The 24,301-nt window shown below is 34.6% G+C and overlaps 1 protein-coding gene across 3 annotated transcripts in view; it reads left to right on the top strand.

The window, feature by feature from the left end:
* The window catches only part of Oxr1 (oxidation resistance 1), a 420,876-nt gene that overhangs the window by 163,114 nt on the left and 233,461 nt on the right, over positions 1–24,301 (top strand). The window lies entirely within an intron of this gene.

The raw sequence follows: 24,301 nt of genomic DNA, 5'->3' as shown, positions 1-24,301 counted from the left end.
ATGGTTTTCTGAACAGATTTTCATTAAGGATTTTCTGGGATTCTAGTTTATTCAGCAGAAGCAGAATAAGCATTATTTACTAAAAAGGCACTGAACTTTTATGCAATAAAAATGAAAGTTGAGAAAGTTCAAATGATTGAATTTGATTATATCTAGCACCACCATCTGGTTTTATTCTCATTGATAATATAATTATGTTGGAAATTATTTAATAACATTAAAGTCATTTGAAGGAAAGAAACAAATTGCATCTATTATGATGAACTATTTTTCTCTACACAATGATTCCATCTACTTTTTTTTTTTTTTTTTTTGCAGTGTGTTTTGCCTCTGGAACAACCATCCTTGATAAACAATGTAACAATACATTAGGCAGCTCTGTGATTACCTCTTATACAGTATCCTTTCACTTGAAAAGGCCATGCACAGGCTGTCTGTTGCTCATTTAGCTTAATATGTCTGTCATGACCTAACCTCACTTATACATATGCCTGTCATGCCCTTGCCTCACTCATACCTGCCATATATTTCCTACTGCAGTAGTTGCCACTGAGTGTACATCTTACTTTGCTAATTTGATAAAAGTTATTCCTTGTGATATATTGAATGTTGTCAGAAATATGTTGTCTTGGTATACCCTCATTATTCACCAGTGTCACCAGCCAGCACATGCTGTAATGGAGGGGAGATGGTGAATTCACAGGTGTCTGTTTTTCTCTTGCTGTATAGTTGACTGTTAATGTCAACCCACATAGTCATCCACTCATTTTTTTTATCCACTCCTTTTGAAACAGTGCATATGGAGTGCCCGCTTTGTGGAGGCACAATAATAGGTGCAAGAGATGTAATGGTTGATAAGGAAGAGATGGTCCTAGGTGTACGGATTATAGTTTGCCTCTTGCCACTCACCTTTAATTTATTTTTGACACCATTACCCTTACTCAGTGCCTTCACTTCTTTGATAGTGAACCAAGGAATGGGTCATTGAGAATCTCTTTATGCCTAGAAATATCTGCAAAGACTGATTACACTAGCTGAGGCTGCCTAGTCCTTCAGAGGTCCCCACAATCAGTTTCCACGTGGAGAATTAAATGCCTCTATCCTCTTTTCATGTGAGAGAAACATGATTCCCAGTACCCTGTATTCTGCTTCCCAGTTATCTAGAGACTGCACAGAAGACAATGCACTAGGTTCTAATGAGACACAAAGTCCTGGCATTCTGAAAACATTCCTACCAAGTAAAGTGAAAGGATCATCTGCAGCCCTGGTTTCAGAAGCAGCTCTAAGGGTGGATGAGGGGCTTGTGGATGTGGTAGTCCCTAAAAGTGGCTAATACCTGTATCTCATGCCTGTGCAAAATCAGGACCATGGATAGTGAAAAAATTTATGTAGTTATTATCATTCTATAAAAGCAAGTTAATAAGCATGCACTCTGCTAGGATGTTTCAAAGATCAGGGCACATTTTCCATTTGGAAAAGACTTTAAGGCAGAATCCTTCCCTGTACTCAGATGTACCTGCTATGTACAATGGTCTAAAATAGTGATTGGCAGATGAGCCAAAATCATGTGGGTTAATATGAAAATATGTTTCATAGATTTTACATATATAAATAAAAGCGAATAACATTATATACTAATTATGTATAATGTGATATTATAAATTAATGTGCAAGTATATATTAAATTAACATTAAATGAATAAATATTTATATGTATATATGCTTAAGACATGAGGAAGAATTGAGTAATCATTAGAATATTTAGCTTGAAGGAAAAAATCCTAGGGAGCAGTAATAGCATAGCACATGTGTTAAGAATCTGTTTGTCTGACTGTAGTTAAATTTGTCCTGTGTTGCCTAAAAGGTAAATCAGGGCCAGTGGTTTGAGATTAAGTGAATGGATTTCAGCTCACCATAAGGAAACATTAACTCAAATTCACACATGCCCATGATGAGAATCTTGAATTGTGGTTTCCCTTTATCTAAATGTTTTTAAATATAAATTTGGTAATTTTGGAGGGGAGTCAGACTTTGAGTATGTGGTTCAAATAAATGGCCTTGAAGCTTATTTTAAACCTGAAACTAAAGGATTCTTGTTGATTCCCCATTTCTTTATTCGTAAAATGACAATAATGCCTGTCTGCTCCTCACAGATTGTTATGCAGATCAAATAAATAATGCATGCAAAATGTTGCAAAAAATATAAGGAATGGATATTTCTATTGCACCAAAGGAAGTTACTCATTAATGAGTATGAATCAGACCTGACTAATAGCACAGTTATTCATTAACATCTATAAGGAACATCCAGATTAAAACACATAAAGATATTGGGTGAACTTCTATTTTGGGGGCTTGTGTTTAAAGAAAAGGGCACTGACTCACTTTAAAGGACTTGGTTTACTGATAGACTTATTTCCCTTTATATAAAATTTTTAGTTAGTAGTGTCAATGAATGATCTCATGCATATAAGGTCATAGATTAGCTCATAGACTGGTCTTTGATTATTGGTTGGTCTGTTGGTCCATCTTGTGTCTTGAATTAAAGCAGTTGTAGAAAAGGATAATAATCTGTTCCAGAAATTTCCACCTTTATAAATAATTTAGTAGAATTCAGATCATTTAAGAGAAAAGAAGTTTTAGATTTCCCAAATTCATATATTCACACTCCTGCAGTACCCTTTATTAAACTTTAAAGGTCACAGGGTTTACCTGATTGTTATGCTTTAAGCAACATTCTAAAGTGTAAATGAGATATTATGTTTTTCTTAATCACTATTTCTGTATTGAAGGTGTTATTTTATTTTCCCACTTCCATTTCAATCATGACCCATTCATGTCCTCTTCAATTCCTGCAGTGAACATAAGGAAAGCAAGGTTGCTTCACTCAAAGGAGTAAATAGCAAATGCAGTACAAGACTTTGGACGAACTATTTGAAAGTCTAATAAGAGTTCATAAAGAATGAGTCTCAGTCAGCCAAAATATGTTATCTTGGTGAGAACATGTCCTAATGTTCTCAGCATCATCCTTTATTTTGTTGCTTTAAAAATGATTAATGTATTAGGAAGTCAACAAACTCTGCCCTACCAATTCTGTACCACAAATAGAAAGATTTGCTACAAAGAGCACTGCATCAGGAGTTAGAACCCTTGATTCTGACATTTGCTGATTTTGTGACCTGGATGATGCATTAAACCTTCTGAACTTCTTTTTCCCATGTGCTGAAGAGACCTAGTAATGACCATTCCAAATGTGATAATACATAAAAGTACATTAAAATCATTGCCACATTCCAGTAGTTATTTTGTAGACAACCACCTATATTCCGTCCATTAGCAATACATTACTTTTTATACATCTTTGTTATTTATTCTTTCCCTGTCATTTTTTATTTTCATTTTGTAGATGAGAGTTCTGTGGTTCAGGAGGTGTAAAATGATTATCAATACCAGTAAGTGGTGAACCTCTGCCTCAAGAATGAATGAATGCCTCTTTCCCTAAACCCATATTTTATCCAATTTAGAGAAACAAAATAGCATGTCAAAGAAACCTACAGAAAAAATATAGAGGCTGGGTGTCAACCCTAAAGAGGCCAGATCCCTCCATACTTAACTTCTTCCATGGGACCTCCAACTATAGTAGTTCCTAAGTGGTAGTGGGAAGGAATTAACAGGAGATGGGTTTATTGACTCCATTGTCAAAAAAAATTTTTTTTTTAGACCACAAGTATTTTATTTTTTTTTATTTTTATTTTTTCCCATTGTCAATTTAATACATTGAGTAAACATTCAGGTTTAGAGGAAGACAGCATTTCTCAACACTTTCTTAACACTTTCAATAAAGAGTCTTCTTAGACATGTTTTCCTAATCTCCATCTCTCTTTGATAAAATTTTAAATCCACAAATATACCATGTCTCTGTTTGTGATCTGTGACCCTATGGAGGTTCTGCATTATTGTGCTAATATTATTCTACTCCAGGAACTAAATGCACAGCGGAGATCTGGGCAGTCACAGGTGTTTAGACAAGTGGCATAGAGTTTGATGGCACTGCGAGGCTCTCATTCTGCCTTGATTCATCCTAGCCAAGCCATTTCTGAAGTGTGTGACCTTAGTAAGTCAGTTCCATTGTCTTTGACTCAATGAGCCTGTTAGTGAAGGAGGCATTGTAAGAGCACTAGCGGCATTGTGCTGATCTTCATTTAAAGTGCTTAGGGTAACACTGGCAGGTAGGAAGAGCTCAGTAAATGCTCACTTTGCTGTATTATGGAGTCCTAAATTAGGAATATAAAATATGAATTCTGAGCCTGACTCATCTGGATTGCAGAGTAAATTCTTGCTCACAGTCTCCACTGCTCTCTAGATTCATAATTGATTTCATTCAGAATCATAGGTCCTTCTGATTGCAGGATGTGATTATAGGAACTCATCTATTTGCCTTTGAATTTGAGTGCATTTCCCTATCATTTTATTCTCTTATTTATGTATTGATTTTATTTAAGCATACTGATTTCTAAGATTCCCATTTATACCCTCATTCTTTTGTCTCATTGTAGTCTATTGACTTGAGCCCAGAATCTTCATAGAGAAGTACTACATTCCATAGGAGTTTCCTTGATAATAATTATACTTTATGTCTTACAAAACATGTTCAAGCCCAGTAATTCACTAATCCTTAAGACATCTTGTGATGTACATATTTTCATTCTAATTTTGTTATGAGAAAACTGATAGCACATTTGGTAGAGAAATTGAAGCTAAAGTGAGAAAATCTAAGTTCTCTGTTTCCAGCCCCCCGACACACCCCACAAAATGAATTAGGTACCTGCATCTGGGAGAAGAGGGGAGGATCATTGCTCTTTGTATTGGGTTTTGCAGTTTTTAAAAATGCAAATATTGAAAAATTGAAAAAGAAAGATATAAAAGGAAACTATTCATTTCATTTCCTGACTTCTATTATACCATTATTTTCTTACAGTGAAGGAGCTTTCGACATGACAAGTTCAGCTTATTGCAGCTATCCTTAGAAGCTGTCACCAAGTTTGTTGGTATTATCACAGTAGAAACATCAATGAGAGACTCTAGACTCTTGTTGTGTTGACTCATAGTTGTTAAGTGGCAGGTTTTCTTACCTTGTTGGAAGAAATTTCCTAATTTTTTTACTCAATTCTTTATTTGACAAATATTTATTGAGCTCCTAGTATATAACAGGCATAGTTACACAGCAACTGTGGATGGTAGTTGCTTGCTTTATTCTGAATCACTGAGCCTGGGAATGTTCTTTGCTGTCACTACATCTATGCTCATTTATTCATTCATTTATTCCATGAGCATTTATTGGATAGCTCCTATATGTTAGGCATTATGGATAAGTTAAGAAAACAGATGTCTCTACCTTCATGGAGGAGGGGAGATAGATAAGCATTATACCTACATAAAATTTATTTGATCATTTTTCTCTGCTAAGGAGAAAAATAAAATAGAGGAGGGAGGTATAACATGTTGGGTGGCATGAGCTTTTAGGTTGATTTGGCCATGGAAAGCCTCACTGTGTATGTAAATATTAGATCTATACTGGCAGAAATGAGGAAAGCTAGCTGGGATTTTCTGGGAGATGAATATTCTAAATGGAAGGAAAAGAAAGTACAAAGGCCAAGTCTGGAGCATACCTGGTGCCCTTGAAGAGTGATGAAGAGAACAGTGTTACTTAAATAGAATCATTAGCGTGGCAGTTGAACAGGGGATGAGGGGAGATGAGAACACCAATAAAAAAGGTAGGAGACCTGTCTCAGTGGCCCTGCAGAGTTTTGTAGGTCATCCTGAAGACTTGAGTATTAAGTCCAAGTGAAATGGGAAACCACAGGAGGGTACTGGACAGTGATGTGATCAGATTTACATTTTAACAAGATTTTTCTTACTGCTATATTGAGAATAGAATGAAGCAAAGCAGAAAGACCAAGTTAGAGATAATCTTGACTTGGGTCAGGGTTAGTAGTGATGGGAGGATGAGATGATGAGTTGCAAATTGTAGATATATTTTGAAAATACACCTGAAGGATTTGATGATGGTGCAGTTGTGGAATATGAGAGAAGGATCAAGGATAATGTTGTGGTTTTTGTCTTCAGCACCTGATTTAAGTCTCAGATTTATTCATTCATAGATGAGATTGACTCAGGCATTCTCTTCTGTTAAAAACCTCCCCTAAAATCATTGTGCAGAGAGATTCATCTCCACTACCCCACTTCTATACTCTGTATATTCTCCTGCTATTCCACAGATTCAGACTTGACATACCTGTTTTCATTACCAGACCGATTGCTTCTGAACTGGATCTTACATCTTGAGAAAATGTCTTTGTATCTTGTATCCTGAAAACAGTTTAGACACTTAGCTTCTTATTTCACATGATGTCTGAATTTAATCAGAAGATGAACATTCATCATTGTTTCATGACATTGAATCTACATGGGAAAAACTTAGAATATATTGTAGAAACAGGAAGGAAATAATAGTATGATTAGTTTAAAACATGAATTGTTCCACCTAGAGCCATATTTTAGAGGGGGGTTAGCAAAGAAAAGGACTTTGTCTTCAATGAATGCTTTTTTTTAATGATCCAAATAGTTTATATCCAACAGTAGTATAATTTGGTCATCTTCATTCTTGGAAGGTAAAAAATTCATCTATAAATTACATTATTATACACATGTATGACTTTTATTCAATTATTTACATCCTTCTAAATGTAATTTACAAGAATTCATTTTATTTGCTATGTAATTTACATGTATTGATTTCTCTCCAGAAATATAATTTTGTACAAAATATAATGTGAAGAGAGTAGAATTATGAAAACAGGATCAGACTTTGCCATTGAGTCAATTTGCAGTGTACTTTATATAATTTATATTTGAAAACATATACCACAATTTTGTGTCATAGGAAGGTCTCAATAAATGTAATTTTTCTTTATACAAGTTGTATCTTGATAATGGACACTGAATACACACTTAAATGAGTAGACAGAATATGAATATGAATATAATTTGACATATTAAGATACACTGTTGTTGCCAGATAGATTTCATGTTGTACATCTTATAGACAATAATACTTACTTATTATTATCTTATAGATAATAATACTTGTAATAGTACTCATTACATCCCAGGTCTGATGTTTGGTATTTTGTATCCACATATGTATCCCAGTACCTTGTAATCCAAAGAATACCCTCCCCAATTTTTAGATTAGAAAAACTTGCTTCTAGTAAGTGGTAATATGAAGTTTTGGACCCCAGTCTATCTACAAAGCCTGTCATTATTCCATTTATAAACTACCTTCCAGAGTATTTCACTCATTATTAAAAGATGAGATGGCCAAAGCTTTACAAGTTCAGGCCAGTGGCTCAATCTACTCTTGACTTGCTTCTCTCTATCTTGGTTAGTAAACAAGAAAGAATCAGCATGTTCATTAATTGTAGGCTTGTTTTTACTAATATTTTTAAGGTGTGTTCTTGCTGGTTATTTTGATCAAAACTGAATACTTGCGGAAAAATATAGCAGTGATATTTATTGGGCCTGAAATTAGTTATTACCCTATTTGCAAGTACTGAGCCTATTACTGTTAAAAGGGCATGTTTACTGATGATCAAGCAGTCTAATTATCAGCCCAAGTCCATGCCTCTGGCCTCCATATCTCACCAGGTTACATGTATGGACCCAAATGATTCCTGCACTTATAGATGAACATTGGGCTTTTAAGATCCACTCCTTTTACAGTAAACAAAAAAGAAACCTTTGTCCAGGAAGGTGACATTTTCTCATCTATCAAGTTCACTCACAAGAACACACACTGAGCATGTGGCCAGGTAAAGAACAATCAGGGCCTCAGCTTCAGGTAAAGAACAATCAGGGCCTCAACTTCTTGGTGTTTCCATTGACACATGTAAAGAGATCCATGAAGAACTGTCTTTCCCAACACAATTCTCATATTTCTGAACTTCAAGAATGTAATCTGTTTTGGAGATAATGTTGACAATTACTCAACCCATAATTTCAAGCATCCAAATAATACAGCAATCAGTGGAAAATGGAAATGTTTTGCTAATTATTTGTTTGTATTTAAACATTAATTAAAAATGATCTGAGTAATTACAAGATAGATTCAGTTGAAGTATGAGGTTAGAGTTTATACAGAGCTAGAGAGTGACAGAAACAGATATTGATTGATAGATTTCTAACCTAGTTCCCTTGGTGTTGATCATTCAGATAATGAGCCAGAAAGGTAAGTAACTGTGTACATTTTTTTTCATTTTTTTCATTCTTTATCTGTTCATTTGATAAATGTTTATCCATCACCAGTCTACATTTTAGGCCATGGTGTCACAGCTGTGAACAAAGCTAGTAAGGTCCTTACCCATCATGGAGCTTCAATCTTAGTGCATACAGTCAGAAAATAAATATGTAAACAGTAAGTAAAATCAGAAAGCAACAAGTGCATGGAGAAAACTAAACAGAATATGGAGGTTACTTTGGTGATGATGTTCAAGGAAGACCTCTCTGAGGAGATAACACAACAGGGACATGTGACCTATTTGGATAACAGCAAAGAAACCAGAGTAGGCAGTAGAAGGAGTAGGAGGAAGTAAAGTAGGAAAGACTATCAGAGAAGCAGTACAGTTGGGGGAGGCATATCAGGATTGGTCTGTCTCTTAGAGATTTGATTATTCTTTCAGAACAAAGGGGAACCATTGCAGGATTTTGAACAGAGAAGGACATGATCTGTAAAAGCTTTGTCATATAAACCTATCAAAAATGCATATGTTCTATGATGTTTGTGTATTTAAACCCAGAGGGCGCTCCATCAGAAATATGTAATAGAAAATGTTCTTCCAGTTATTCTTGTATTTTGAATATATAACTAAATTTGGGTGACAGATTGGATGTGGGTGTGATTAAAAGAGAGGAATCAAGGATAAGTCAAGTATTTTTGCCTGAGCAACTGAAAGAATTTTTTTTTTTCATCAACTGAGATGGGAAAGACTTTGAGTGGAAGAGTTTGAAGGCAAGAAAAATTTATTGTCAACATGTTGAGTTTGTGATGACCGTTGGTATCCAAGTGGAGATGCCAATAGGTTTTGGAGGCTTTGGGAGAGGTCTGATCTGGAGATATGTTTGGAAGTTTTTAGCATATAAATGGTACTCAATGTGGTACTGAGGCATTGAGTGTAAATACAAAAGAGAAAAGACTAGGGACTGCCCTGGGACATTCAGCATTGATGGGTCAGGGAGAAGAGAAGGATATAGCAAGAGACTGTGAGGAAGTGATGGATGAAGTATGTGAAAAGACAAATGAGTGGGATGTCTTAGATGATACCTGAAAGGAGATGTGAAGGAAGAGGCAGCGATGAATTCGTCATCGGCTGCAGCAGGGACAAGTAATGTGAAAGCACTGAGGAGGTCACTGGTGACCTCAGTGTGAGCAGTTGTGGGGCATGACGGGAGTGGAAGCAAAGCTTGATCACTTAAACAATTGAATTTCACTTTCATTGAGAATGAAAGAGAATTGAAGATAATAATTATGAATGAATATGTATCTTGACTCTTTTGAGATGTTTTACTCTAAAGGTGGCTCAGAAATTAGACAGTAGCTGGCTAGGGAAGGATCAAGATACTATGAGGGAAATAACAGTATGTTTTGTATGCAGATGTTAATGGTCCAGTAGAAAGGGAAAGATTGATAATGGCAGCAAAAGGAGGTAAATTATTGGAGCGTTGGGCTTGAGTTGGTGAGAGGATATATAATCTAGCATATAAATGAAGAATTAATAATTTTAATAACTAGTCATGATTGAGTCAAGAAAGTGGTTTCTCTAACAATTGATGACAGAATTTTTCACCACTCTGCTTAATAACCTTGAGTAACAATCCACTGCCTTCAGAATCCAGCCTAAACCTCTCAACCTGGCAGGCAAGACTCTGACCCCAGTGTTTTTAATAACTTTATTTCCTTCAGTTCCCCCCTCTTGCACTTACAATTAAAGAACTTTCACATTAACCTCTCCTTCCTGGTATATTGAGTGCAGTAGACTAGATCACTCCTTAACCATAGATCTGATGAATGTACAGCACAGTTTCTGTGGATCACATCCTTGATTATTCCCAGTACTGAAGTTTCTTCAGTGTCCTCATAAACAGAAGGCAGGATACTATACTAGTGATCCTAATTATAATGTAATGAGAGATTGCTTTGTTATTTTAAAAATTTGCTCTGAAGGCAATTCTGAACATATTTGAGTCAACAACAACACTATTGGTAATATATTCCATCAACTCTGAAGAGAAGAATACCCTTGATTTTACCGTGTTTTTTGAAACAATTTTAGATTTAAAGGGAAGTTACAATATCATCAGTGGTCCCATATTACCTTCACTGAGTTTTCCCTAATGTTAATATAAGACATTATCATAGTTCAATTATTGAAACTTGGCAAATGGCATTGATAGATGTTATGGTTTGGATAGCAGATGTCCCCAGAAGCTCCTGTATTTGTGTCAGAATGTTCAGAGGTGAGTTGATTAGATTATAAGGGTTTTAACCTAATCAGTGAATAAATCCATTTGACGGATTACTAATTTGAATGGATTACTGAGTGGTAACTGTAGGCAGGTAGGACACGGCTGGAGGAAGTAGGTCACTGGGGGCCTGACTTTGGGGATTATGTTTTGTTCCTTGTTCCTCAATCTCTTTCTGCTTCCTGGCTGCCATTTGCTGAGCAGTGTTCCTCTGTCATACCCTTTCGCCATGATGTTCTGCCTCACTCTGGGCCCAGAGCAATGGAGTCAACTGACCATGGACTGAGACCTCTGAAACTTGAGCCCAAGATTAAGAATTTTTTATCTGAGTAGTTCTACTTGGATATTTTGTTCCCAGGTGATGAAAAGCTGACTAACACAGGGGAATGCTATTAACTAAGTTATAGACCCTATTAGAATTTAATCAGTTTTTACTACATTGTTTTTTTTTTTTTCTGGTTCAAGATCCAATTCAAGACCCCATATTGTGTTGTGTTATGTCTTCTTAATGTCCCACAAGCTGTCAGTCTTTCCTTGTTTTCCATGACCTTGCTACTTTTAAAGAGTAATGGCCAGTTATTTTGCAGAATGTCTGGTGTTTCTTTCATATTGTATTCAGAAAATGCAAAATGAATACTTCTTGTATATTAGAACTTATAAGCTAGGATGCATGTGTTCAAAAAGTATTAATATTTCATATATTTACATGTATAATCTTAAAGACCATGTTTTGAACAATATTGGGCTGGTATTTTTTCCCAAATTAAATTTACTGAATGTATCTTATTCATAAGTAAAAGGTGAGTCAGTAAATCAAACAAGAGTATTACACAGTCAGGTGCTTTGGGAAATACAGACATATATGACAAAATCCCTCACCTCAAATATTATACAGTCAGGCTAAGACAAAACAGAGCTCACTACTGAGTGGATTTGTTCATTATAAAATTATTACATGAAAGTTGAAATGAAAATCATAAGAAGTAGAGAAAACATGAACCCCTAAATGAAACTTTCCTTCTCTACAGTTGTTTTGGTAGGGTCTTTTGGTGGCAGCAGTGAAAAATCTGACTAAAACACCATCAATCCATCTTGTTCTCCAGCATTATCCAAATTATAACTACTGTTTAATCCTGAAGAATCTGACTATTTACTCATTTTTACTCAAGTTTGTCGTGAAATGTTTGACAAGGAAGGTTATAAAAATTTTGTTTTTAATGTTTGGAAAAAGAGAGGAAACTCTTCCCTTATGGGTTCAGTAGGTTCTTGGTTGCAAGTTCATGTTGACCACTCAAGTTTCCTTCCAGGCCTCAGGCAGGATGGAATTTGATGCCACAGCACAAATAAAATGCTGCCACAACTGGACACCTGGTAAATGCCTTTTGATGATGGTGATTAAATAAAGGTCAAAGAATGTCACCACATCCTAATGGTAGTCATCAAGCAACCTCAGCCTTTCTCTTGGTGCCTTTGAAAACACCACTTGAAAAGACTAAAAAAAAAAAAGTTTTGTTTAGGCAGCAAATGCTCTCATTATGCATCTCAGGGTTTCTTCAGAAAAATAAAACAAATGTTAGGGTTCTGAGTACTAGATTGTAGGTTTAAAAGAAAACTAAATGTAACCTTTTGTTATGTAAAATAATAAACTCCCAAGATAACCATAAAGGCTTTCTTTGAACACAAAGTGTTTGTCTTTTTATTTTCTGAAAGGCTGTAAAAAAAAAGCCATGTGATATATCCAAAATTTCTAGAGGAAAAAGACATTTTAATAAAGTAGGATTTAGCAGTATATAATTTCTAATGGAAAGTACAGAGATTTCTAAAGAGAATTATTATTTCCAATTTTTAGGAGGTAAACTTGAAGAGTACAAAACTCTACTAACAACTTTAAACAACTGACTATCAGTTTGTTCCTGTGCATTTAGCACATGGATTCTCATCAGAGAGAAATGTTTCAGTTCTGCTTATTCAATCTTGTTAAGAAAAACCCAATGAGAGACCCTCATTCATTTTCTGCCTGTGCCTTTCTCTGCCACTGAGATGAGCCCTTGACTTGTCAGTGACAGGCAGAAAAGCTGTCCAATTTAAAAAGCAAAAGTTAGATTACTTACTTGAACTGTGCTATCATAAATCTAGTGAGAAATATATATCTATCTTATTTCATGTGCATTTCAGTCAAGTGTTCCCTTTAGACTGACAAAATAAGGGTTATCTTAAGTATTTTTCTTTTCTATGCACAAAGTGAATTGGCACCCCCATATTATGGGGTAAATTTTATTATTCAAAGTGTGCTTGGAAATCATGAGCTTTTCAGCACCTCATTGTGGACAGCACTGTAACTATAACGTTGGATGTGTAGATGTGTTTATGGTACTCTAAAGAGATGAATTTTTGTCAGATCCCTATGTACGTTCAAGTCTGAGAAGTGTGTCATTAAATTACAGTGGTCATGAATATAAACTCTGGATATTATATAGTAATTGGAGATTATCTAGTAATTAGTATGTCAACTCCAACAATCACAAAGTATGGCAAGGTAGAAAAACCATACCTGATGATACAGTTTTGTTCTGTGGACTGTACATTGTTACAAGTTAGAAAGGGACTATGTCTCAGTGGCAGGGCCCTTTCCTGGCATGTGTGAGGCCCTAGGTTCAATCCTTAGCACCACATAAAAAGAAACAAATAAAATAAAGCATGCTGTCCATCTACAACTACAAAAAAAATTTTTTTAAAGTTGGGAAAAAAAGAATGATATTTTGTAATATAAGGAAAATTACATAAAACTCAAATTTCTATGTCCATAAATGAAGTTTTTTTGGAACACAGCCTCATGATTATTTATGTGTTTTCTGTGACTGCTTTTGTGCTATATAAGCAGAGGTGAATGGTTGTAACACAGACTCTGTAGTCTGAAAAGCTGAAAATATTTACTCTCTGGCCCTTTACAGAAACGTTTTGCCAATCCCTGAACTAGAAAATCTTAGTTAAGTCACTTAAATTCTCCACATCTCTGTTTCCTCAACTGCAAAATGGATCTAATAAACTAAGACTTGTTTCATAGAATTTGCATGAGAGAATTGAAGAGGCAGTGTAATGTAATGGTTACAAGCACAGGTTCTAGAGCCCAAACTATATGTGTCTAAACCTTCTTGTATTTCCAGTAACTTTTGACCTAGACAAGTTACATAACCTCTTTGTGTCTCAATTTCCTCTTCTATAAAATGAGGAAAATATATCTCTAGTATCTAACTCCTAGGTTTTCTGTGAGCTTCAAAGTTAGTACAAATAAGAACATAAAGTAGTGTTTGCCATTATTTTTATAATTTTATTATTTTTGGCAGTAATATTGTAATTGTTTTCATCTACTTCAAAATTATTATAAAAATGCAATGAAAAGTTTAGGGGAAACTTAGAGCATCTCAATAAATGTTATCTGTTATTATTGATTACTATTATGATTGTTATTGATGAAACACATTTCTAAGTGTAAGAGTCTGTTTTGTATCATTCTGTTGTCTGGAGATTAGAGAGCTGTCAAAATATAAAGGAGTAAAAGGAAAGTAATTTTGAAAGTCCATCCATGATTGACATAATATTTACTCCTACTCTTAAAATCAGTGGTGACACTAACTTCAACTTGATAAAATAATTTTAACTAGTAGTAATGTCTTTAAGTGACCTTGTTATGTAAATAACTGAGTTTATTCTCAGCATATGAACTTCCTGCAACTGACAATTCCACAAAGACTGTAAATGAGCAAGTCCTTAACTTTTTTGGTTTGTAATATTGTTTCACAAAGCACACCATCTTTAATGTATTTTATGAAATAAACTGGTGAGCTCCTAGCCAAATCTCCTCAAATTCAGACTTACTGTGTTCCAGGTATATTGTTTTTTATGGTGCTCTTATCCTTCAGGCCCCTCACATCATCAAAAGTTTGACAAGACTGTATTTTAATTCACATTGCAAAGCAGAGTAAAAGGGCAATAAAAAACCCTCATGATCAAACTCATTTATGTCTCAATAATAAATTAATAATAAGCACCTAGAAGTTTTATAAGTGCTTGGCAGAAGCACCTATGAAAAACAATGATCAAAAAGTGATGAACTTCATTAATTAGTTGGAAGTGAATTTTTGTTTGTTTGTCTGTTTAGAGATAAACAGTGGACTTAGCTACATCCAGGAAAAGAGAATATTTTAGAATGAGGGCTTGGTAAGTTAGAGTGAATAGTTGGTGGGAAAGCCCTTGAATTAAGAGCCCTTGAATATTAGCATAATCTCTATGATTAATTCTAAAACATTTGATTATAGGAAATAACTGTTATGCAATTTCTCTTACTGCTTATTTTTCAGTATAAACCTGTTGTAACTTTTAGCTATAAGAAAAAGTTTTCTTGAAAGTGGGGGTTAAAAATTAGTATATGTTTCTAAGAAAAGTTGGAGAATGTATGTAAGTGTGTATGTGTATAATTCCTTTAAAGGAGGAAAATAAACTTTAAATACATACAATAATTATAAATTCCTTCAACAGTTCTCTTCCAGTCCTACTTTTTTTGTTATAATTTCCAGATAGTCTTCACTGAATACTATAGCATTCAATACCCACCTCCTCAGAAGAGAACAAAAAAGGTGACTTTCAAATAGACTGATCACTTTTACAACTGCATCCTAACTTAATAGTATATCAACTTAGAACTATAATGCAATAGCAATAGTTAGCTGTTTTGGCATAAACACTTCATTTATGTCATGAAAAACATTTTTTAACATCTATCATATATTGTCCATTTCTCTAGGATATGCCTGTTTAATTTCAGAAATTGATACTAACCTTATGCTGCTGATAATTTTGTTTGGTGTCCTGTTATTGTACTAATGAAATCATAAGTCAAAATCTTTCATTTAACTCCCATTAACACACTCCATACAATGTCTCATCTATGTGATGGGTCTTTATTGTCCTCTACAGTATCACTTCTGATTTCTTCATCATGTTTTCCTCTACTGCTAATAAGAAACAATGACTTTTACCCAAATTGCTTATGAGCCTGTTGCATTACTTAATTCAAGAGGACACTGTTGTTCTATTGTCCCCATTTCAATGGTGGGCACTGTATTATGCAGTGTACATCTTGCCTGGCCATCACCTTCTCTGCACAAACATTAATAAAAGGCAGTTTGGGATATTTGTGTTTGCTATTTAGAGATGGTAAACTAACTGATATAGAATTTACATAGGCTAGCCTTTCACCTGAAGATCCAGGATTTGACTATGTGATTCAATTGCTATAAATTTAATCAGTATTCACACTAGACTGAACAGTAGTGGCTTTTGGAATATAAAGATTTGGGCTTTTGGTGAGTTTACTCACCAAACAATTAGAAATTTCGTCTTGATTCAAAGAGCAAGCTGAAGAAAGTTTACTGGGGATGTAAATAATTCTGGCATGTTTATAGTGCTGTGTTTTCAGTTGTGAAGTTGGCTAGTTACGTAGGCGGGGAGCTGTAGGAGTTGTGACAGTCAATGTATTACAAGCATTGTGCCACTCCTTGACTTCCCTATATTTTTAACAACTGTAGTAGCAATGCCCCACATTTTACAAATGCTCCATTCTCACACAGTTCCCAAAGAATTGATTGCTTTTTCAGAGATAGCGTTGCTTCATTCCTTCACAAGTGTCTGTCTAGTTTGGCAAATTAGTGAGTGTTTGGAAGGTGGGGGTTGTACACATAGTAAACCCTCAGTAAACACCTGTGACATAGCGTAGTGTTGTGTAGCGTAGTGTTGTGATTTCAATTAGCATCTGTCAAAGGCCCATATGTTAAAGGCTTGGTTGCCAGCCCTGAGCACTACTGGGAGGTGGCGAAATTAGAGGTGGGTCCCAATATGGGGGACATCGAATCTCTGGGAAAGTTCTCTTGCAGGGGACACTGGGACCCAGCCTTTTCCCCAGTCTCTTTCTTTTTGCTTTCTGGAGTCCACAAAGAAAGAGGCTTTGCTCCACCATGGGCTCATGCCATGATATGCTGCCACTTTGCCACACACCTGAGGGCAGAGGGGCCAAATAACCATGGAATGAAACCCTGAGCCAAAATAGACCTTTCCTCTTTTTAAGTTAATTATTTCAGATATTTTTTAACTGTCGATACCTAGTAAAACTTTGGAGAATACATATGACTTTGTGTGTTCCCTCTTCCAATCACTCGATGTGTAAATTCAGTCATTTAAACTTTCCCAGCCTGAGATTGTCATAGAAAAAAAAATACCTGCCTTGTCTATCTCATAATGGTTGTTTGGATCAAATTATTTAATGTATGTGAGAAACTCTTTAGACAAAGAAAGTACCATATGAAGCCAGCCATGAGAATGATTGGATACTTCTAAGATAAATTCAGGTGACAGTTATGTTTGAAAGCTTCCTTGCTGCATGTAACTGAGTAGAATAAATTGATATCTCTGAATCTTAAATAATCATCTCCAACATTGTTAGGACAGGTGACCAAGTAAGTGAAAATAACAACTACCCATGTCTAAGATTAAATAAGCATGATGGAGTGGATGACAAGAGCCTCTTGTTCTTTGAAAAATTCATATTGTGCTTATTGTATGACAGGTAAGTGGTTTACTGCAATACACTTAGTTCTTTTTAAAATTGTTTTATTTGTTCTTATTTGTTGTACCCGATAGTAGAACGCATTTTGTACTTTTTGATAGATCATATATAAATGGAATGTAATCTCTCGTTTTTCTGATTATTCACATTGATCATGCAGTCATATATGTACATGAGGCACTTAGTTCTTAAAGTCGCAAACAATTGGGCTCTTTGGTACACAGAAAACCCTTAATGTTAAAGACTGGAATTGAATGGGTCTTGGAAGACCATACATGGAAGCTATTGCACTCCAACTCAATTCTAGGTGAAAGCACTAATTAAGGAAACTGACAAACCTGTATTAAAGGCAACAATAGATGATAGGGAGGTCTAACAATCAGATACAGAAAGCTTTGAATACTGATGTTTCTTTAAACATAAACAAAGTGTTCTAGGTCCTATCAAATGTTTTTCCAATGAACTTTTTTCATAACTCCAGTAAAAATATTTCACTTGCTTCTTTCATAATGAATAGGATTTGAAATGAAGAAAAAAAAAAGTATGAATTGTCTTTGGACTAGAGAACCAGGAGGGTAAATTCTTAAGATAAGCTATTAGGTAAAAAAGCTGTACCCAGATTTATCTTTTGATAAAGCAAAGCATATAAATCATCCTCTTCATGGAGCAACTCAATTTTGCCACCTATTATTCTGACATTTTAGCTTGTTTTGTTTTGAAAACTGTGTGTGAAACATACCTTTGTGGATTCATTCTTTGATTTTTAGTAGGTCTATAACTGTATCTTAGAAATATAATTAATTTTATCTATTGATGCTTATTTTATTCTGTGGCATCTTCCCTCTAGTAAGCTCTGAATTATTGGCAGGGTAAACAATTCATTCTAATTTTTCTACATATTTACAATGCTATTGGACTTCCAAGAGCAGAATAGAGAAGAAGAGATATTTGAGGTACTTTTATTGGAAAATTGGGCAAAGAACAGTAGGCAAATAGAAATAATGTACATGTAGCATTCATTGATCCCTTCCTTTACTCATTAAATAAACATTAACTGAGTACCAAATCTGAGACAGATACCGGGCTGACTTACATTTAAATATATCATGGATATTTAATGGTGTAAAGGTATAAAATTGCAAAAAGGATTTAGAGTAAGTGACATCAGCTGTCTCTATGATCTCTCTATGCTACTGCATTTTGCTGTTAGTGATGGATGCTCTGAAGCGCTGTACATGGGCATGTGGTCTCTGAACCCCCAGATTATTGGGTGAACAAGGACATAGAACATGAATTCAAAAGCCCTTTAGCAATGAGTGGGATGTAGGGCAGGGTGGGGTGTTGGGAGGAACAATAATTAGGAGTCAGGAAAAGGTGAACACAAATCTGTAAACCCTGTGGGTTCAGTGACATTGAGGAAGTTACATAGAATCTCTGAGTCAGTATTTCTTCATTATGAAAAAGTAATGAAAATACCTATTCCTGAAAGTTGTTGTGTAGTGCCTGGTACATGGTAGGTAATTATTTAATATTAATTTCTTATTATTATACTAACCCAATATTGGTATTATAGTTTGTTGAGTATCAAATATCCATAGACGTATTAGCAAAAAGACACATTTAAAATTTTCTCCTTCATCTATCTTATTATTAGTGGAATTTATTTTGTTGACTCATTTTGATTTTATTTTGCTATTGGTCTTCGGCTCCTGGCTTCAAAGGCTCTTTCAGATGAGCATGGCTTAACAGAGGTCATGATGTGAAGGCATTTAGATGAATTCTTTTAGTAATGAGTTGAACAATTTTGCCAGATACAGTTTCCTTAATGTTTAGTTGTTTGGGTCTTAATTAATATGAAGGTAAAATAATATGAAGGAACATCTGAAAGTGCTTTGAAATCTGTCAAGCAATATCCTAGGTCCCTTGGTCTTCTGACTTCTGTAGGAAAACAAGGCTGCAGCAGCTAATTCCAGCCACCAGGGAAAAGGAAACAAGGAAATGAGATTGCTTTCCAATATGCAAATTGCAAAGCGAATGTGTATCAGGGTAGTAAACCCAGAATGATTCACAGGGCAGGATGTAACTTGGTGGTATTGGCATTTCTATTCAAAAAGAAAAAAAAAGTGCAACTTAATAGAAAGTTGATGGCAATGAAAAGGGAAAAGAAAGAAAGAAAATCAGTAAGAGAATGCCTTGAAGGGCAGCTCCAGCCCCATTTAGAGTGTGCATGGTTGTGATATGACCACCAAAATATGATTTCATTGAAAATCATCACTTAACTCCATCTTCACTGAGAAGCTTCTGATTATAATTTGGTCATGAATTATTGGTTTGTACATAGTCCAGTAAAATATCTAGTCCACTTGGAAACACTATCTGGTGTAAATCAGTGACTTGACATTGTGACTTCAACGTTTTTCTCTTGGAAATATGGTTATCTGGAGACTTTCTTTCATGTCAACAATTACATTTCCAAGTCCACAAGTCTGAATACCAGATTCTGGAAAGGGACCAATATGTTTGGGAAATGAACAAGCCTTCACACATCCTTACCAAAAACCTTTTCACTTAAAATGGAGCTATTCTAACCTGTTCTGAATAAAATGTCTGAATTTATATTTTATTCCCAAGTATTCAGACCTAGGGAATTTGATTTGGTTGTTAGTCTCTAATTCTGTTTGTTAAAAATGTATGACCATAAAATCTAGATGACTTTTGGTATCATGATGTATAGAGTTTCTTCCACATTCAGCATGGGTGAGGGAAAGGGTTTCTGTCAGAGGGATGGGCTGGCTGTAAATTAATCACTAAGATTAATAGAAGAACCATAGGAGACAATTATCCTTTGAAGTAGGGGCATGACCGATTGAGCCATACCAATCTGACTCTAATAATGGAAGAGCCCACCTGTCCTTTATTTATAGTCGTACAGGTAAAAGGGGAACCAGGAGGAGCTTCTTCCGTGAGAAACAGGATGGGCTAGAGTTAAGGAAGCCATTTGCTCCAGTGGGTCACATGACACATCCATGACACACAGATTCCAGCAGTGAGCCATTCTGCACGGATGCTACATGCCTCAGGCCATCTGAAACAATCTCTCAATGATTACCAGTTCCTGAAAACCAGATTTTTATGTCTGACAGCTCCCCAAATCTGGTTTTGGTATTCATAGATGGTTCCCCCAAATGAAGGATTTTTAGATAAAACAAGGACATGATCTGTAAAAGAAAGAACTGATAAACTGAACTTCATTTAAATTAAAATTTTGTGTTTTATGAGAAATATTATCAAGAGAATTAAAAGATGAGCCACAGATTGTGCAAAATATTTGCAAAAGACACATCCAATAAATAATTTGGAAAGTTCTCTTAAAACTCAACAATAAGAAAACAAACAACCCAGTTGAAACATGGAGCAAAGACCTTAACAATCACCTCATGAAAGAGGATAAATGGATGTAAATAAGCAGATAAGAAAATAGTTCTTTACTGATTAAAAATCATCAACAAATTAGGCACACAAGCAATGTACTTCAACACCAATTAAAGTCATATATGATGAGTCCACAGCCAAGCCCACACTATTATATTCAGTGGAAAAAAGTTAAAGCTTTTCCTCTTAGACAGGAACAAGACAAGGATGTTACAATTTTCCACTTTTATTCAACTTTGTATTGGAAATCCTACCCAGAGCAAATAGGCAGAGGAATAATAAAAAGTATTCAAATAAAAAGGAAGATAAACTGTCTCTGTTTGTAGATGAACCTTATGTAAAGAAAACCCTAAAGATTCCACCAAGAAGGTATTAGAATAAATTAATTCAGTAAAGTTGCATTGTATAAAATCAGTCAACACACAAATGTCACACTTCAATATGCTAACAACAAGCTATCTAAAAAGTTTGTCAATAGAATTCCATTCACAATAGTTAAAAAAATAAAATACTTAGGAATACATTTAGTTAAGGAGGTAGAAGATCTCTATACTAGAAACTATAAAATGGTGAAAGAAATTGAAGATGACATAAATAAATGAAAAAAAATCCCATGCTCATGGATTGGGAGAATTAATATTTTCAAATGTTCTTACTACCCAAAGCAATCTATTCAGTGTGAAATTCCTATCAAAGTTCCAATGACATTTAAAAATTTTTTAAATTTGTTTTTCTTAGTTATATATGCCAGTAGACTGTATTTTGACATATTATACATACATGAAGTATAACTTCCCATTCTTGTGGTTGTACATGATGTGGAGTTACACTGGTGATATATTCATATATGAACATAGGAAAGTTATGTCATTCTTCTGTCACCAATGACATTTTTAAAAAATATTTTTTAGTTGTATATGAACACAATACCTTTACTTTATTTTTATGTAGTACTGAGGTAAACCCAGTGCCTGCCACATGTGAGCCAAGCACTCCACACTGAGATACAATCCCAGCCCCACAAATGACATTTTATAAAGAAATTTTAAAAATCCTAAAATTCATAAATACCACAAAAGAAGTTGAATTACCCAAAGCAATCTTGAGCAAAAGAACAAAACTTGAAGCATTACACCACCTAAATCTATGAAACTATAGTGATGATATTAAAAAAAAACAAAATCACATAGACCAAAGGAACAACATAAAAGTCCCAGAAATAAATCCTTATTTTTATGATATCATTTTTGACAAAGATGTTTAGAATCCACAATAGGGAAAAGATAATCTCTTGAACAAATGGTGCTGGGGAAAGTGGATATCCACCTGAAGAAGAAAGAAATTAGACCTCTATTAATAACCATATACAAAACTCAACTGCAAATGAATTAAAAATCTAAATGTAAGACCCAAAGCCGTAAAACTCAAGAAGAAAACCTAGGGGAAGCTATCCATGACAATCATATGTGCAAAAAGGTATTTTTTAAATATATCACCCCACATTGTCCAGACAACAAGGCAAAAATAGACAAATTGAATTGAATCAGATTAAAAAGCTTCTGCAAGGTCAAGAAAACAGTCGACAAAGAGAAAAGATACCTGTGGAATGGGAAAATAATATTTGCAAAACACATGTGTGATAAGGGGTTTATATCCAAAATATATAAAAAAATCTTAAACAACTCAGTAGTAAGAAAACAAAACCCAATTATAAAAGGGCAAATAACTTTAATAGACATCTCTCAAAAGAAGATATCTAAATGATATATTAACAAGTGTTCAACATCACTACTTATCAGGAAAATGCAAATTAAAAACACTGTGAGATATCACCTCACACCTGTTAGGATGGCAATTATTTAAAAAGATGAAAGGTAAGTATTGGAAAGGATAGAGAGAAAAGGAAATGCTTGCATGTTGTTTGTGAGAATGTAAATTAATCCAGTCATTGTGGAAGACAGTATGAGGTTTCCTCAGGCAATTAAAAATAGAACTACCATATGACCCATCAACCCCATTATTGAACATATAATCAAAAGAAGTAAAATCAGTATGTTGAAAAAATATCTGCACTTCCATGTTCATTGTGGCACTATTCACAATGTTTGTTTTCTTGAAAATGCTAAGAGTTTTCAGTTTAAGCATTTTCATCACAAAAAGTATGTGAAAGGGTGCATGTTAATTAGCTTAGCCATTCCATAACATACATGTATCTCAAAGCATCATGTTGTACATGGTAATTAGGCAGTTTTATAAATTGCATGATAAACATGCAATTTTATCTGTCAGTTTTAAAAAATGGTAAAAAAAAATAGTATTTCACAATCTCTAATTCTTTCTGTTTTCATGTTTGGCCAATATCACTGAAGTTGCAGTTCAGGTTTCAAATTGATTTTTCTTTTAACAAATTATGCATGCACACATTCTCTCAGATGTTGCTTTCCAGGTTCCTGAGCCAACCATGTAAAGAAAGAAGACATATTATTGTTAAAAATTCATAAAACCTACCTATTTTTTCTAAATTTGTTTAATCACACACAGTGAATTTGAGGAAAATACTAATAGCTTTGTGAATTTTTAACAATACTATTTTTCTTTTTATTTTTGCAACATTTCAATTATATATGTTAGCAAAATGTATATTCATATGCTATCTTGCCTAAAACTATAGAAAACATCTATGTTGTTTATATTAGGATTTTTTGAGATTTCCCAGTTTTTTGCTTTTTATTTATATTCCAGTTTATATGCATAAAATGAGATTTTTCATCTTACCTTTCTATCATCTAGGGAGCAAGAGCATAGATTTCCAGTATATGACTGCAGTTAAATTCATATAGACAGTTTCTTATTGAAATGGCCAGATAGTTATTATATAATAGGTTATTATATTTGTATAACAATAATTTTATGTTCACATAGTTTTTAGCCTCAAATTTCTTAAAGTCAAGTGAATGATAGCTTTAGGAAATATTGACTGAATATCCCAAATGCTGCAAGTCCTTCCCTGAACATGAATCTGGGCACCTGCAATGTTGGTGTGACCCTGCAAAGTCAGGATGAGCCCTGAGAGACCCTGCCCACTGCAGAGCATCACTGGGGCGATTCTGAGTAATCAGAGACAAGGTTCCTTTAATAACTATAGGTGTGTGTCAAAACTGTGGACTGTGGACACTTTTTTTTTTAATATTTTTTTTTAGTTGTCAATGGGCCTTTATTTTATTTATTTATATGCAGTGCTGAGAATTGAACCCAGTGCCTCACACATGCCAGGCAAGTGCTCTACCACTCAGCACAACCCCAACCCTGAAAAATGTGGATACTTTATATTATGTGTCTGACACATTTTTTATCATGTTCGATTAGCCACTACACATAGGTTTATTGGTTGCTTGGTTTTGATTCTTGGGGGATTGGTTTTAATATGTTTGTGATATTAAATAAGGCAGTGATGATGCAGGCAACACAAAGTTTCATTTATGTATGTCAGGAGAATTGTCGACATGATTATAAAGAACAGTTTCAAAAACAGTGCTAATTATAAATGATAAAAAGGTGTCTCATCAAACTGTCTTCTGTACTTAGGATATTTTGTTTTATGAAAAATGCTTGCCTCTGGTTGATTTGGGTTTAATGTGCTTTGTCACCCAAGGAATTCATAGCTTTCCTATA

This window comes from Sciurus carolinensis, chromosome 1 (genome assembly GCF_902686445.1).
Source record: "Sciurus carolinensis chromosome 1, mSciCar1.2, whole genome shotgun sequence".
In the NCBI taxonomy this organism is placed as follows: domain Eukaryota; kingdom Metazoa; phylum Chordata; class Mammalia; order Rodentia; family Sciuridae; genus Sciurus; species Sciurus carolinensis.
Note: the sequence above shows the minus strand (reverse complement) of the source record. Positions and strands in the feature narration are given on the sequence as shown.